Source organism: Leucopleurus acutus (assembly GCF_964270905.1).
Source record: "Leucopleurus acutus genome assembly, chromosome: 14".
In the NCBI taxonomy this organism is placed as follows: domain Eukaryota; kingdom Metazoa; phylum Chordata; class Mammalia; order Artiodactyla; family Delphinidae; genus Leucopleurus; species Leucopleurus acutus.
This window is the reverse complement of record NC_139156.1, coordinates 32,815,930-32,830,004: the sequence shown is the minus strand read 5'-3', so window position 1 is coordinate 32,830,004 and position 14,075 is coordinate 32,815,930. Positions and strand designations below refer to the sequence as shown.

Sequence of the window (14,075 nt, the reverse complement as noted above, 5' to 3'; positions counted from 1 at the left end):
GTAATGCTTCCTTTTTCCTGGCTCCTCCATTCACCTGTCCAGGACCGTGCGAGCAATGGGTCAGAGTAAATGACTACTCCCTAGTCCTCTAGGGCTAAGGTCTCAAGCTTTTCATGAACAGAGTCTCCTCAGAGGCTTCTGCAGACAGCTTTCTAAAACCGGCTCTCAAGGAAGGAGGTAACGTTGATTTTCAGGAAAATCCTAGTGGTGAGAAAACAGCAAAACAGTTTAAGGACCAGGCTGGCGTACTTTTCTTACAGGCAGAATTCTTTGGTGCCCCTCCTGCGCCTTGAGGCTCAAAGGAGGGGAGGCCACTTTTAACAGTGACCTGAAAGAAAGGGTCATACTTGAGCAGGAGAAAAGGGTGTGGGAGGTGGTTGTCATGGTCCAGGTAGAGGCTCAGAGTGGGAGAAGCATCCTGTTGGGTGGTCCCTAATAACCAGGCCATGTTGGGTTCCTACAGTCGTGGGGAGTTAGTCTGGAAGGCAGCAGGGAGCCAGTGAAGGTTTCTGCACAGATTAAAGCTGTAGAAGAGGAAGAATAATATGGCTGTGTTGTGAGGGATGCTTCGCTCCAAGGAGTGGACAGACGGGAGGGCTAGGGGTCCCCGGAATTGGTCCTGATTGAATACAAGAGGAAGGGTGAAACCTATGCAACAAGTTAGTCCATTAAAATAGGTAAAGAGGGAGGGGGGGTTAGGGAAAAGGGAGGGGGATGATATTTCGATTTTCCTCAGGTGCCTGGCTCTCCTGACTGCCAGTTGGGTACAAAAACCACCTCGACGGCAAGGCTCCGTGCGGAGCCTGCAGTTTCTGGCAGCGCTGAACACCTCTTGTTTGCTTCAGCAGCGAAAGCCACTAGATTTGGAGTCCACAGACCTGGATGTCAGTATTTGGACGGTCACTATCAGCAGTCAAAGGGGTATCTCCTGAGCCTGGCACTGCACGGCGCCACACACAACAGTAAATATCTGAATGATGAATGACCGAACAGATTGGTGACTTGGTGCTGCCCTTACCAGAGTAACCTTGGTCAAGTAATTTAACCTCCAAGAGCCTCGGTTTCCGTGTGTGTCGAGCACGGACGGTCCCTGGCGGAAAGTGTGAGACTAAATTCCCGCGGCCTGAGGTGGACCGAGTTCCCCACCTCCAGTCGGAGCCGGGCAACCCCGCTGCGCTCTCGCCAGCTCCCGCTGCGGCTCCCCGGGCGTTGGGCAGCCCCCGGGGTCCGAGGCTGAAGTCGGGGCCGAGGCCGGGGCCGGGCTGGGTTCGCGAAGCCGGCGGCCGGGGCGTGGGTGGCGGCCGGGGCGTGGGTGGCGGCGGGCCCGCCCCTCGCGCCTGCCTTCTCAGCGCGGCCCGCGCCCGGGGGCGGGGCCAGCTCAGGCCGCGCCCCCGGCCGCCCGGCGGCCCGCGGTGGCGCTCGCGGCCTCTCACCCCGGGCGGGCGAGTTCTGGGAAAGCCCGGCCCAGGGCGGGGGCTCCGCTGCCGCCCGCGTCTCCGTCCGGGCAGCTTGCAGAGCTCTGCGGGCGCGGAGCGAAGGAGCGGCGCCGGGCGGGGGCGCACACGGCGACGCGGGACCGGGTGGGCGCGGCGGCGGCGGCGGGCGGCGCGCCCCGGGCTCTGCCTCCCGGGCACTTGCCCGGCTTTGCGCGCTCCTGTCGTCCGCTCCGCCGCTGACACACGGTAGCGAGGACACCCGACGCCGCCAGCGACAGGCGCGTCCCAGAGGGACGCTGCACTTGGGGACTCCGGCGCGACCGGCCAGAAGAGGAAAGGTGAGGAGGTGTTTCTGTGGCTCGGTTCCTCAGGCTTGGAGAAGGGGAGAGATGGGCTTTTAATCTCTGAATCCAGTAGATCCGGCCAGGGGCAGCAGCCTCACTCCGCGTACCTGGCGGGAGTACAGGTAGCTACGCCCCTCCCCAGGGGAGAACTGAGGCAGGCGACTCTCTAGGGGGCGCGGGCCAGCCCTCACATGGGCTGGAGGATACCCTGTTAAGTGCTTCCTTCGCCCCTTCAAAGGTTTGCCTCGGGTCTCCACTGCATTTTGTGTGTGCAGTACAAAGAAGTAAAAGTATAAGCTCTTGCTGAGGCGGCCCCCTAGCCGCCAGTATTTCACGGAAAGTGCTCAAGAGATTGTTCCTGGAGCGATTAGCTACATCAGGTCCTAGAAAATATAATATTGGACTTGGTCTCACTTTCACTGGTAACTAGAATGGCTACGTCTTTTTTCTTAAAGTCCTCTAATGCTGTGATAATGAATAACCTAGCAGGAAAAGTCTTTCTTGTGTCTAATGTTAAATGCACTGTGTAAATTTACGGTTCCCCCCGCACATCTTGCCTGGTATTTAAGCCATGAGAACACTTGGTTCAACTGACTCAACTAATTATTCAGTGTAAGATCCATCATTCAAAGATTTTTAGCAGCCTCATTTTAAAGAGGGAGCTCCCTCAATAGATGTTAAGTAGGATTCACTTGATGGAAAAGTTTTATTTCCACATGGTTCTTAATTTTAGTTTCATCATGCAAAATTTGCCAGTAAGTCATTTAGATCTCTGCAGGATTAGTGAATTTCCTTGTGTTTCTGGTAGGAAGCCCTGGTAGGGATAGGGTGGAGCCACTGCCGCAGAATGGACGCAGTCGAGGCCAAGAGTGCTGCACCCCACCAGGAAGAATTTTTGAGAGCCTGTCTTGGGAGGTGGATGCAGGCGACCCTGTAGATGCCCTTACAGGGCCAGTTGGCATTGGGGTGAAGGGGTGGCGGACTATCTCTGGATGCTGTATGTAGCCGTGTCTTCGTGGATAGTTGCTGAAGGATGCGTGATGATGCTGTCTTCTAGAACATCCTTTGCTCTTCCTGAGTGCCCTTCCTGCTCCATTTTACTACTCTAAATCCTAACCATCCTTCAAACTAAGTCTTTGTTGCTGCTGTGAGACCTTCCCTGATACCCCAGCCCCAAATAGTCGACATTCTCTAGCTCTGATGCCTGCAGCATTTTATTGAATACCTCCCTAGCCTTTCTTCTCTCAGCGTTCTTTGAGAGTTATTTATGTAGATGTTTCATTTTCCCTACTGAAGGAATTAACTGTGGCTTTCTTGGCACAGAGCTTGCACCTAGAAGGCCCTCTAGAAATAGTGTTACGACTTTGTTTCTTCAATACAAGTCTCTACTTTGGAAAAGGAGATAATATAACCAAAAGGATTCAGAGAAGAACATAATGTTTACCATTCAAATTGTCCTCCATTTACAGCCCCACAGGGAAAACTTTCCTTATACCTAGGAGCCATGCATAATAATCATCTTTGGTCCAAGCCTGGGGATCAAGTAAGAGCTGGAGGGACAGTCTTCCAGTCCTTATAGTAACATAAGCTCCTTGGATGTACTCCAAGGTTGACCTGTGTCATTAAAATTTCCATGCTCCAGTGCATTGTGGTGAAGCTAGATTCCGATGAAGGTGGTTGGTTTTCTTTTTGTATTTGCAACTGTTCTTAATCACAGTCTTCCCTGGGATTTTGTCGTGTATTTTAAACAATTCACTGGATGTGCAATTTGTTACCTACAAATTTTTAAATGAATAAAGGAAAATTGAAAAGAATTGTGCTTGCTGTTTTCTAAAGCAGAGAGCAGGGAATGCTTGCCCTGCCTGGGCAAGAGGAGGTATTTTCAGGGAGCGAGGCTGCTGTGCACATGTGTGTTGGCAGTGCCTGCCTTCCACACACCTGGCTGGCAATCGGCCTGTAGAGGACAACAACTGCTTCAGTCTGGACTCCTTCTTTCTCTGCCTGGGCTCCCTCTGCTTGTGGGGAGAAGGGGTCCAGAGGAGCACAACAATTTAGAGCTTCGGATTCAGAAGGAGTAGTAGGGAAGACGTGAGAAAAAGCAGTAACTGCTTAGAGTGTGGATTTGTTTGATCAAGTTACTTTCCTCTGGATACTTGGTTGAGATCTTGGCATTGAACAAGTTGGAATTTGGTTGGGAGAGGGAAGGCAGGTGGCTGGGGAGCATGATACTGCTGTAGAAGGGCTGGGAGGTATTGATGGGGGGGGCTTAGGGAAGCATGTGGCCCAATTATGTGGGGGTCTCCAAGAGGAGAGTTGGAGATGGGGAACTGGGGAGTAGAGAAAGAAGAAGAATATATCAAAGATGCACTTTGCCATGGGCCAACTATGGGGCCTAGAAAGGAAGAGAAAACTCCTTCAGCATCATGGGGTCTTCTCTGCTCCCATGGTATAGAACTCAGGCTTGTTTTTATTAATGCTGTAATTCATCTGTGTTGTGGCTTAAATAGGTTTTCATGAGCCAGATTGGAACCTGGCCCTCTGTCCAGTAGGGTAGCCACAAGCCACATAGGGCTATTTGCATTTAAATTTAAGTTAGTTAGAATTAAATGAAATTAGTCCCATTTCAAGTGATTGTTACGTGTTGCTAGTTGCTACCGTACTGGACAAGGAAGATATATAACATTTCCATCATCTCAGAAATCTGCCCTAGGATATTGTTCTAAAGGATTAATGACTATTAATCTCCAGTGTACTAAGTTACAAATCAAATTTAGTCATAAATTAACAATTTCCTGTTCATAGTCCCCTACCAAGTCTATTTAGATGAGAATAATAATAGTAGTTGTTGTTGCTAACACTTATATAGTGCTTACTACGTGCCAGGCAACGTTCTAAGCACTTTACATCTGTTACTTCATTTAATCCTAACAACAACATTAGGTGGTAAATGCCAGAGACCTGTTATCCCTTACCTGCAATTCCAAAGTTAAAACAAACAAACAAAGAAAACAACCCAACAACTCTCAAAACTGTGTTTTTTGTAAGTTTGGCTACAAAATTTGGTCATGAGGTTATTATGGTCTTTATTTTTCTCACCTGGTAAGAACATTTATACATTTTAATTTCAGAAACAATTGGACATGTTTGCTGCAGATCCCACCTATAGCATTATTTAATATATGGCACATGTACTGTTTTACCATTACGAAAGCCAGAAACCTTCTGATTTTGGATAAGGACATATGGATCTCCCTTACTATGCCCCTTTTGAAGATGGGAAAACTGAGAAACTAAAAGGTCGTGTAACTTGCTTGAAGTCAGAGCAAGAAAGTGCCAGGGCCGGGATTCAGTCAGAGCAGGCCGGCTCCAGACTCCGTTCCCTTGACCATTGTGCTTTCCTGAAACAACCTCTGGGCTCATCACCCAAAACAAATGACTGGCTCTTTTTCTGCTGAGTGAATCCAAATAGCTTTAACTTGCCTCATTGGAAAGTTTCAGATAGGACTATAGCTAAATTGGTTAGTAGCTGGGGTTCTGAAACTTCCTGGTAGGGTTTCAGAGGATCTGGATCAATCTGGATCTGGGTCTTCTGAGTTGGAAGTCTCTCCAGGGAAGACTGTGAGGTTCTCTCTTCTTCTGGGAGGTTGATTAGAACTGCAGGGCTGGTCTGGGGTCAGGAATGGACTTCTCACTTTCTCTCTCCAACTGGTCCCTTCTTGGCTTTTTGGTCCAAATCTGCATTTGAAGAAACTCTTTAGTAACCCCAGGCTTTCTCCTTTGAGTGTAAGAAGATGTTCTGAAGGCTCCACCATCTGTGTGGACCTTACAGCATGGACTCTGCAGGACCCCTTTGTGCCTGTGTCCCCTGAGCATGTGTACCTCTCGTGGCATAGTCTCCAAGGCCCCTAGTGGTCATGGTGACTCCAGTTATAATAGCTTAAGGTGTAGGGACAAGGCACTCTTGGTCAAGTACAAGGGCTCTAGAGTCAAATTTACCTAGTTTTACATAAGCTTTGCCATCTGCTAGTTGTACAACCTTAGACAAGAAGTTAACCTTTCTGTAAGATAGTAATTTTACGGGGTTGCTCTGAGACCCAAGTAAGATAATGCACCTAAAGCACTTTGCATAGTGCCAGGCACATAGCCAGCGCTCAAAAAGTTAGCTACTAATATTGTCTTTTCCCTCTGGACCTACCTAAGTCTTGCCAGTATGCAACTTTAGGCTTTGGAAAGACATGTGGTAGGTTGAATAATGCCAGTGGTCCCCCAAAGTTGTCTAAGTTTTAATCCCTGGAACCTGTAAATATGTTACTTAACCGTCAAAAGGAACTTCACAGATGTGATTACATGAGAGATTTTGAGATGAGGGGTTATCCTGGATTACCTGGGTGGGCTCAGTGTAATCAAGGGGGTCCCTATGAGAGGGAGACAAGAGGATCAGAGTCCCTAGCAGGAGGTAGGGGTAATGTAAGGAAGGGGTCAGGAGCCGAGGAATGCAGGCTGCCTCTAGGAGCTGGAAAAGGCAAGAAAACAGATTCTTCCCTAGAGCCTCCAGAAGGAAGTCAGCCCTGCCAACCCATTTTAGACTTCTGGCCTCCAGAACTGTAAGATAACAAATGTGTATTGTTTAAGCCACTACGTTTGTGGCAATTTGTCACAGCAGCAATAGGGAAGTAATAGAGTGTGGAAGAGAAAACAGAAAGTGGTAAGGAGGGAAATGAAAGCTGTCAAAATAAGAGAACAGTAATAGCTAGCATTTAGTTTGAACTTTGCTAGGTACAGTTCTAACTACTTTGTGAGTATTAACCTGTCATCCTCACAGCAATTCTCTTACTTTTATTATCTGCATATCACAGAAGACGAAACTCAGGCACTGAGAAGTTAGGTAACTTGCCCAAGGTTACACAGCTAGTACGGGGTAGAGCTGGGATGTGAATCCACATAGTCTGGGACTCTTAATTGTTACTCACATGACTCCCCAAAGCAGGCATTTCTGTCTGCTAAGGCTGACAGTACTGGCCACTGAGTGGTATGTTACTGTAAAGAAGGAAAAAGCAGTTTTTGAATAGGCAAGAAGGAGGGTGATGTAGTCCTCATACACCCAAAAAAAAAAAAAAAAAGAAAGAAAAGAAAAAAGAAACATGTGTATCAAAGTACTTGGTAAGCTTTTGCCATTTCTATCTCATATAATATGTGTGGACAGCTTGAAGCTGGAGGACGCTGGTTCTGGGAGCAGTTCCTGTGCTGGCCTCCCTCTCGGGTTCCCACCTCTGTGCCTACAGCAGCCCTGCTCACTCACCACAGACCGCTGGCCCCGGCGCCCTGTTGGCTCCGCTTCCCACCTCTGCCTGTTTATTGGATTTGCCTCATTCCTGACTCTCTGCTCCAGCCCTGAATTCCACCTCCTTCTGGCCCTTCAAATGCTCAAACTTGAGATGATTTGTGTCGGGGCCTGGATGGTGAGGTACCTCTGTGACTGCTGGGAGGGTGGCTGGTGGTTATTTCTTCCTTTTCCTTTGGTTTAGCTGGCTGTTGTTGGCTTTCTAGCTGTGCTGCTTTTGTCTCTCAAGCTCACAATTCAGAGTGATACTGATTTTCCAGCTGTGCTCCCGGGGTGTCGGGGCCTCTGTCAGGTGAGGGAGATGCAGGCAGATGAAGATCTCAGCCCTTCAACCCGCTTCTGATGAGCAGCCCGCTCTTACTCATTTTATTTATACAGTGAGGTCCTGCCTTAGATTTGGCATGAAAGGGCACTTCTGTTGCTAGAGAGACAGAGAGAAGTTTGAGAAAACCTAGACCCCAAGTTAAGGCACACTGTGTATGACCTTTCACCCAAAGACTTGGATGTGCAGGAAATAGAACTCGCTGTAGTTTCTCTAATTGCCTTTTACAAGTTGGGGATCTGGAGCCTGGTTGCTTGGATTTGTTTACCTGGCTCCACTGTTTATATGCAATCTGTGTGACCTCGTGCAAAATACTTGTCCTGCTGAGGCCTAAACTAAATGGGTCCTCATTCACTAAATGGGAGGGAAATAGTAGCACCTAATAAATGAGATTGTTCATGTAAAGGGCTTAGAACAGCGCCTGATATACAATTAGGATTCAACAGATCCTGGCTCTTAGGCTCATTTTTATTCTGGCTGAGTCTCCCAGTGGAATGGCGGAAGGAGAATCTAGCATCATCTCTTCACGGGGTTCTGCTCTCCCGTGGTGCTCTCCCCCGGTGCAGCTGGGGATCTTACTCCGTTACTCCTCTCTCTGCCTGGTTGCCACTGAAATGTCCATTGTCCCTGACCACAGGTGACTTCAGGTGCAGTGACACAAGGCTGCTTCTCATGGGTGCACAGCCGCACCTCCCCAAGGTCTCTGATGTCTCTCTGCTTCTGCAAGGAAGAGGGTCCCCTCTGCTCTCAGGAGCTGCAGGACATTTGTTCTTTCCTCCCCTGCCTGCCATCTGTGGGGCCGGGGACGAGAGGGACAGAGTGGAACCCCAGTCTCCTCCCTGCTTCTTCTTCACGACGTTGAGTCTATAAGGCAGACTTAATACTCTTGCATCCTTTCCCCTCTACCCTTAAGGCTTAAGAAAACAAAACAAAATAAACATAAACAGGGTGGCTGTGCTTGACTGGGTTATTGGTCGAGCAGTGCTGGCCAGTACCATTATCTGCATAGTGATGGCATTGCTGCTGGCTCCATTGAGTGGTCTGCTGTGTGGTGGCCCCAGTGAAATGTGCTCCATTTATAAAAATACTGGGACGTCTCCTTCAGAAGAGCTGATTACACGTGCACACAAGTTCAAAGCTATAACAAAATGCGGTTAGCATTTATGAATTTTATTGCTTTGTAGGAACAGCTACATTTTAATAATTAAACAGTAATGCTGCTATATTCAGAATTAGGAAAGAGGCAGAAGCAAGGAAAGACTCTGTTTTGATGACTTTATTTTAGGTTTAAACTATATAATATCACTGACTATGGAAAATCTAGAGAATGGAAAAAAAATCATTGGGAAAAACACATGTGACCAAGTGCTTACTAGACACATCTGGGATTAAAATATCATATAACACAGTTTAATTTGGATATCACTGGAGTTAGTTCAAGTTACTGTCATTTCTAAAGAAAGTTTCAATTCATTTGTTATTATTAACAACACGAACTCAGATTTCATTGATGAACATATTTTCACCTATGATCCGTTTGCCTGGAGGAACTGAAGCATTCTCTGATAGTCTGGTTTGTCAATCTCAGGGAGGTGGATAAAATTCACAGAAGTTAAATGCTTTTGGCATGAAATTATATTCCTTTCCCCCCCCAAAGGTAGAATGAATTTGGATGACAGGATAGAGTGTGAGCCTCATTCAGTCTGCAGTTTTGGTAACTGCTGTGGTCTGAGCAAACTCAGATTCACTTCTCTGCTGCTCATCAGGCTAATTAGTCCCTAACTCAGCCTGGTTATTCTTTCATCGTGCCTCCAGCAGGGTCCTAAAATTCACAGTGGGAGGGATTGGTAAAGCTCCAGGCAGTTGTGAAAGAAATATGCTCAAATATTATTTGAATCTGAGAGGATGGCAAGAACTTCTTGAGCTATGTGCAGAAACTACATAAATTTGTAAAAAGAACTTCAAAAAATGATTCCTGCGCTCTCAGTGCAAAGCAGTCAGACAGCCTTGCAGGTTCTTCTGGGGCATCTCTCAGATCTAGGATTTTGACTAACTACCCTTTGCTGACTGAGGGCCTCACCAGTGCCAAGTCATAGGATGGCTGACAACAGGTGAAGTGTGTTCCTGACTCAGGCGGGCAAGCCCATTTCAAATTAGTTACAGAGGATCGGAGAGCATGCTTATTTCTAGCCATGCGGCCTATTTCTAATGAATTATCACTATCTAAGCAGTAAGGTCTAAAATATGTCACTTGTTTAAGTTATTAGTTTAAAAGTAAAGAATTTTTAGGCAAATACTGTATGTTTTCACTTATACGTGAAATCTAAAAACAGATGAATAAATATAACAAAACAGAAACAGACTCACAGATACAGAGAACAAACTAGTGGCTACCACACGGGAGATGGGTAGGGGTTGGAGCGAAATAGGTGAAGGTGATTAAGAGGTACAAACTATCAGTTATAAGATAAATAAGTCACAGGGATGTAATGTACAGCACAGGGAATATAGTCAGTATTTTACAATAACTTTGTGTGGTGTATAATCTGTAACAATATTGGATCAACTGCGTTGTACATCTGAAACTAACACAATATTGTAAATCAACTATACTTCAATAAAAAATTAATTAAAAAAGAATTTTTAATTCAAAAATTTAACAACTAATATTCTATCTTTTAATTATTAATGCAGACGTTATGCATCTGTTTATGATTTGTTTATTACTTTTTTATTACATGCTGTGTCATGCAACAGTGAAAATTGAGGGATCCAAATGTTCCCCTCTCACTTTTACTTGTTTTTTTTTTTTTTCTTTTTTTTTTTGGCCACGCCCTGCGGCATGTGAGATCTTAGTTCTCTGAGCAGGGATCAAACCCATGCCCCCTGCAGTGGAAGCACAGAGTCTTTTTTTAACATCTTTTTTTTTTTTTGTTTTTTCTTTTAGTTTTTTCTTTTTTCTTTTTTTTAACATCTTTATTGGGGTATAATTGCTTTACAATGGTGTGTTAGTTTCTGCTTTATAACAAAGTGAATCAGCTATACATATACATGTATCCCCATATCTCTTCCCTCTTGCGTCTCCCTCCCACCCCTCTAGGTAATCACAAAGGACTGAGCTGATCTCCCTGTGTTATGCGGCTGCTTCCCACTAGCTATCCACTTTGCACTTGGTAGTATATATAAGTCCATGCCACTCTCTCACTTCATCCCAGCTTACCCTTCCCCCTCCCCTTACCCTTCCCACTCCCCATGTCCTCAAGTCCATTATCTACGTCTGCGTCTTTATTCCTGTCCTGCCCCGAGGCTCTTCATAACCATTTTTTTTTTTTAGATTCCATATATATGTGTTAGCATACAGTATTTGTTTTTCTCTTTCTGACTTACTTCACTCTGTGTGACAGACTCTAGGTCCATCCACTTCACTGCACATAACTCAGTTTTGTTTCTTTTTATGGCTGAGTAACATTCCATTGTATATATGTGCCACATCTTCTTTATCCATTCATCTGTCGATGGACACTTAAGTTGGGAAGCGCGGAGTTTTAACCACTGGACCGCCAGGGAAGTCCTCCCTTCTCACTTTTAGAGTTGAAGAAATTGGTCTCAGGGACTCAAAGATTTGACCAAAGCCGCCTGGCTGGGGAGCAGCAGAACTGGGAGGTTTGTTTGTTTCAAACAAAATTAAGACCATAGTATAGATACATAATACACAATTTTCAGTCCTGCATTCTTTGCCTAACATTCCATCATTAAGATGTTTCCACTCCAGGGCTTCCCTGGTGGCGCAGTGGTTGAGAGTCCGCCTGCCGATGCAGGGGACACGGGTTCGTGCCCCGCTCCGGGAGGATCCCACATGCCGCGGAGCGGCTGGGCCCGTGAGCCATGGCCGCTGAGCCTGTGCGTCCGGAGCCTGTGCTCCGCAATGGGAGAGGCCACAACAGTGAGAGGCCCACGTACCACAAAAAAAAAAAGAAAAAAGAAAAAAGAAATAAAAGATGTTCCCACTCCATTACAGGTTTCCAAACCTTGATTTCAGTGTTTGGGTCTCATTCTGTCATGTGGTACTGTGGAGGGGCTTACCCATTCCCGTCTTGTTGGGCATTTAGTTGTTGATCCCCAATTTTTTCTAACTCTCCATTGCCTAGATCTGTAATTCTTTCTTTAGCACAGAGTCCTAGAACTGAAATTACTAAAAGTGGAGAACTTTTTTAAAGGCTTGAAATATGTACTGTCAAAATGCTCTCCAAAAAGGTTGCAACAATTTGCACTTCAACTAATGATGTGCTAGAGTAGTCTTTCCAGTGGTATGTCAATAAGAGATACCGGACTTGGTACTTCATAGTTGGAATGTGCATTTCTTTGATTACTGGAAACAATAAAACATTGATATCTCATCAATGTGCTCTCTCTTGGTTAATTATTTAATCACTTTCTTTGTCCATTTGTCTTTTTTTTATTTGAGACTTCTTAATGAATTAAGACTATAACATATCATTGTTATTTGATGCTGTTTTTCTCAACTAGCATTTTTTCCTGATTATAAAATAATACAAGTTAATTTTGGATAATTTGGGAAACAGAAAGGCCCAATAAAGAAGTCCAATATTTGGTTCATGGCTTTCTAGTTTTTTTTCTTCTGTTTGTTTTTTCCCAAATTGAGATCATGCTTTCACATTTTATAACTTTTCACCTAACTTTGTTAATCATAATCAAGTGAATTACGTTTATCCTACTATGGGATACTCTATATAAATATTAATGAAATATCATATTTTTGAAATGTTTATCATGTTCCTTAATGTACAGAAAATTTTAATTTCCACGTGCCAGATAGGTCTATGTCCTCCCTGGTGATTACTTCCACAGCTTTTAAATTTGTATTCTTTATCTACTTTCTGTGATTAACTGTGTTTTTTAGCTTTTTAGGCTTTTAGTTACAATGAACTTTTCATTTGAAGTTAGTTTTTTTTTTTGTACATATTATGAGTTGAAGACCTAATCTGTTTTCTAAATACTTCATTTTCCTTCAAAATGTATTTATTTCCTCATGTATATATTTATATTCCTTATATAATTTCCTTAAATAATATACTTATTGGATAATCCTAGACAATTCCTAATCTGATTTTGTATATTCTAAAGTCAGTTTTAGGCCTAAGATATCTATTTGTCAATTCTTGAATGAATACCACACTGTTTTAGTTATTTTAGCCTTATAACATATATTAGTATCACACAGAGCACGCTCTCTCTAATTATAATTATTAAAACTTTCCTTATTTTTCCTTGCTTATTCTTTTTTTTTTTTTTTTTTTTTGCGGTTACGCGGGCCTCTCACTGTTGTGGCCTCTCCCGTTGGAGAGCAACGGGCTCCGGACGGGCAGGCTCAGTGGCCATGGCTCACGGGCCCAGCCGCTCTGCGGCATGTGGGATCTTCCCGGACCGGGGCACGAACCCGTGTCCCCTGCATCGGCAGGCAGACTCTCAACCACTGCGCCACCAGGGAAGCCCCTTGCTTATTCTTATAAATTAAATTTTGAAACACTTTGTCAAAATCTCAAACATCTATTGATATCCTGATTGGGATTATAATATATATATATAATATGTTATATATAACATAGATTTATTATATATTATTATATATAATATATACATTATATATAATTATATTAATATATATTAATTTAGGAAAAATTATTATGTTTACTGTAGTTAGTCTTTCCATACTGTTATGTTTATTAATTTACTCAAATGTTTTTATATCTCTTAGTGAAGTTTTGTAGTAGTCTTCATGTAAATCATATACTTCTTACTTATTTTTTAAATATGTTTTAGGTTTTTATTTAATCAACTTAATTTTTTAGCTGATTCTCCTGAGCTCTCTAGGTAGAGAATTGTATCGTCTGCAAATAATGATTATTTCTCTTTTAAATCAGAAATTCAAATATTGATAACTAAGAGGAGGATAATAGACCTTTCAAATTTATTCCTGATTTTATTGGAAATGCTTTTCATATCCACTTGTGAATATGATGTTGGCTTTTGGTTTAAAATTGTTTAAATCGCTTTGTGGAAGGAATTTTTTTTTTTTTTTTTTTTTTTCGGCACGCGGACCTCTCACTGTTGTGGCCTCTCCCGTTGCGGAGCACAGGCTCCGGATGCGCAGGCTCAGTGGCAATGGCTCACGGGCCCAGCCGTGGGATCTTCCTGGACCGGGGCACGAACCCGTGTCCCCTGCATCGGCAGGCGGACTCTCAACCACTGCGCCACCAGGGAAGCCCTGGAAGGAGTTTTATATTCATAGTTTTTGTTTGTTTGTTTTTAATGAAAGGGAGTTGAATTTATCAAAAGTCTAAAAGGTAATCTTTGAGATGATTTTGTGCCTTTTTTCACATTTGACCTACTGGTTTATTATATCACGTTATCCAGTTTCCCATCATTAAACCATGTTTTCAGTCTTGCTGTGGCAGAGTATTATCATTGTGTTAATGAATTCTGTCTATAAGGTATAGATCAATCTAGAATCCATTTAGATTTTACTTCCTTGGTTTTTTTTTTTTTTTTAAGTTGACTTTATTTTGGCCATGGTCATCAAAGACTGATATTAAAATTAGCTTGCTGCTCCT

At 44.1% G+C, this 14,075-nt stretch overlaps 1 protein-coding gene across 5 annotated transcripts in view; it reads left to right on the top strand.

Annotated features, from left to right (window-relative positions):
* Window positions 1-1,469: 1,469 nt before the first annotated feature.
* The window catches only part of PLCE1 (phospholipase C epsilon 1), a 316,408-nt gene continuing 303,802 nt past the window's right edge, over window positions 1,470-14,075 (top strand). For all 5 annotated transcript variants that reach the window (XR_014326723.1, XM_082854106.1, XM_082854109.1 and 2 more), the window contains exon 1: window positions 1,470-1,774. The gene's annotated coding sequence lies outside the window, so the exon portion shown is untranslated. The remainder of the gene's footprint in view (window positions 1,775-14,075) is intronic.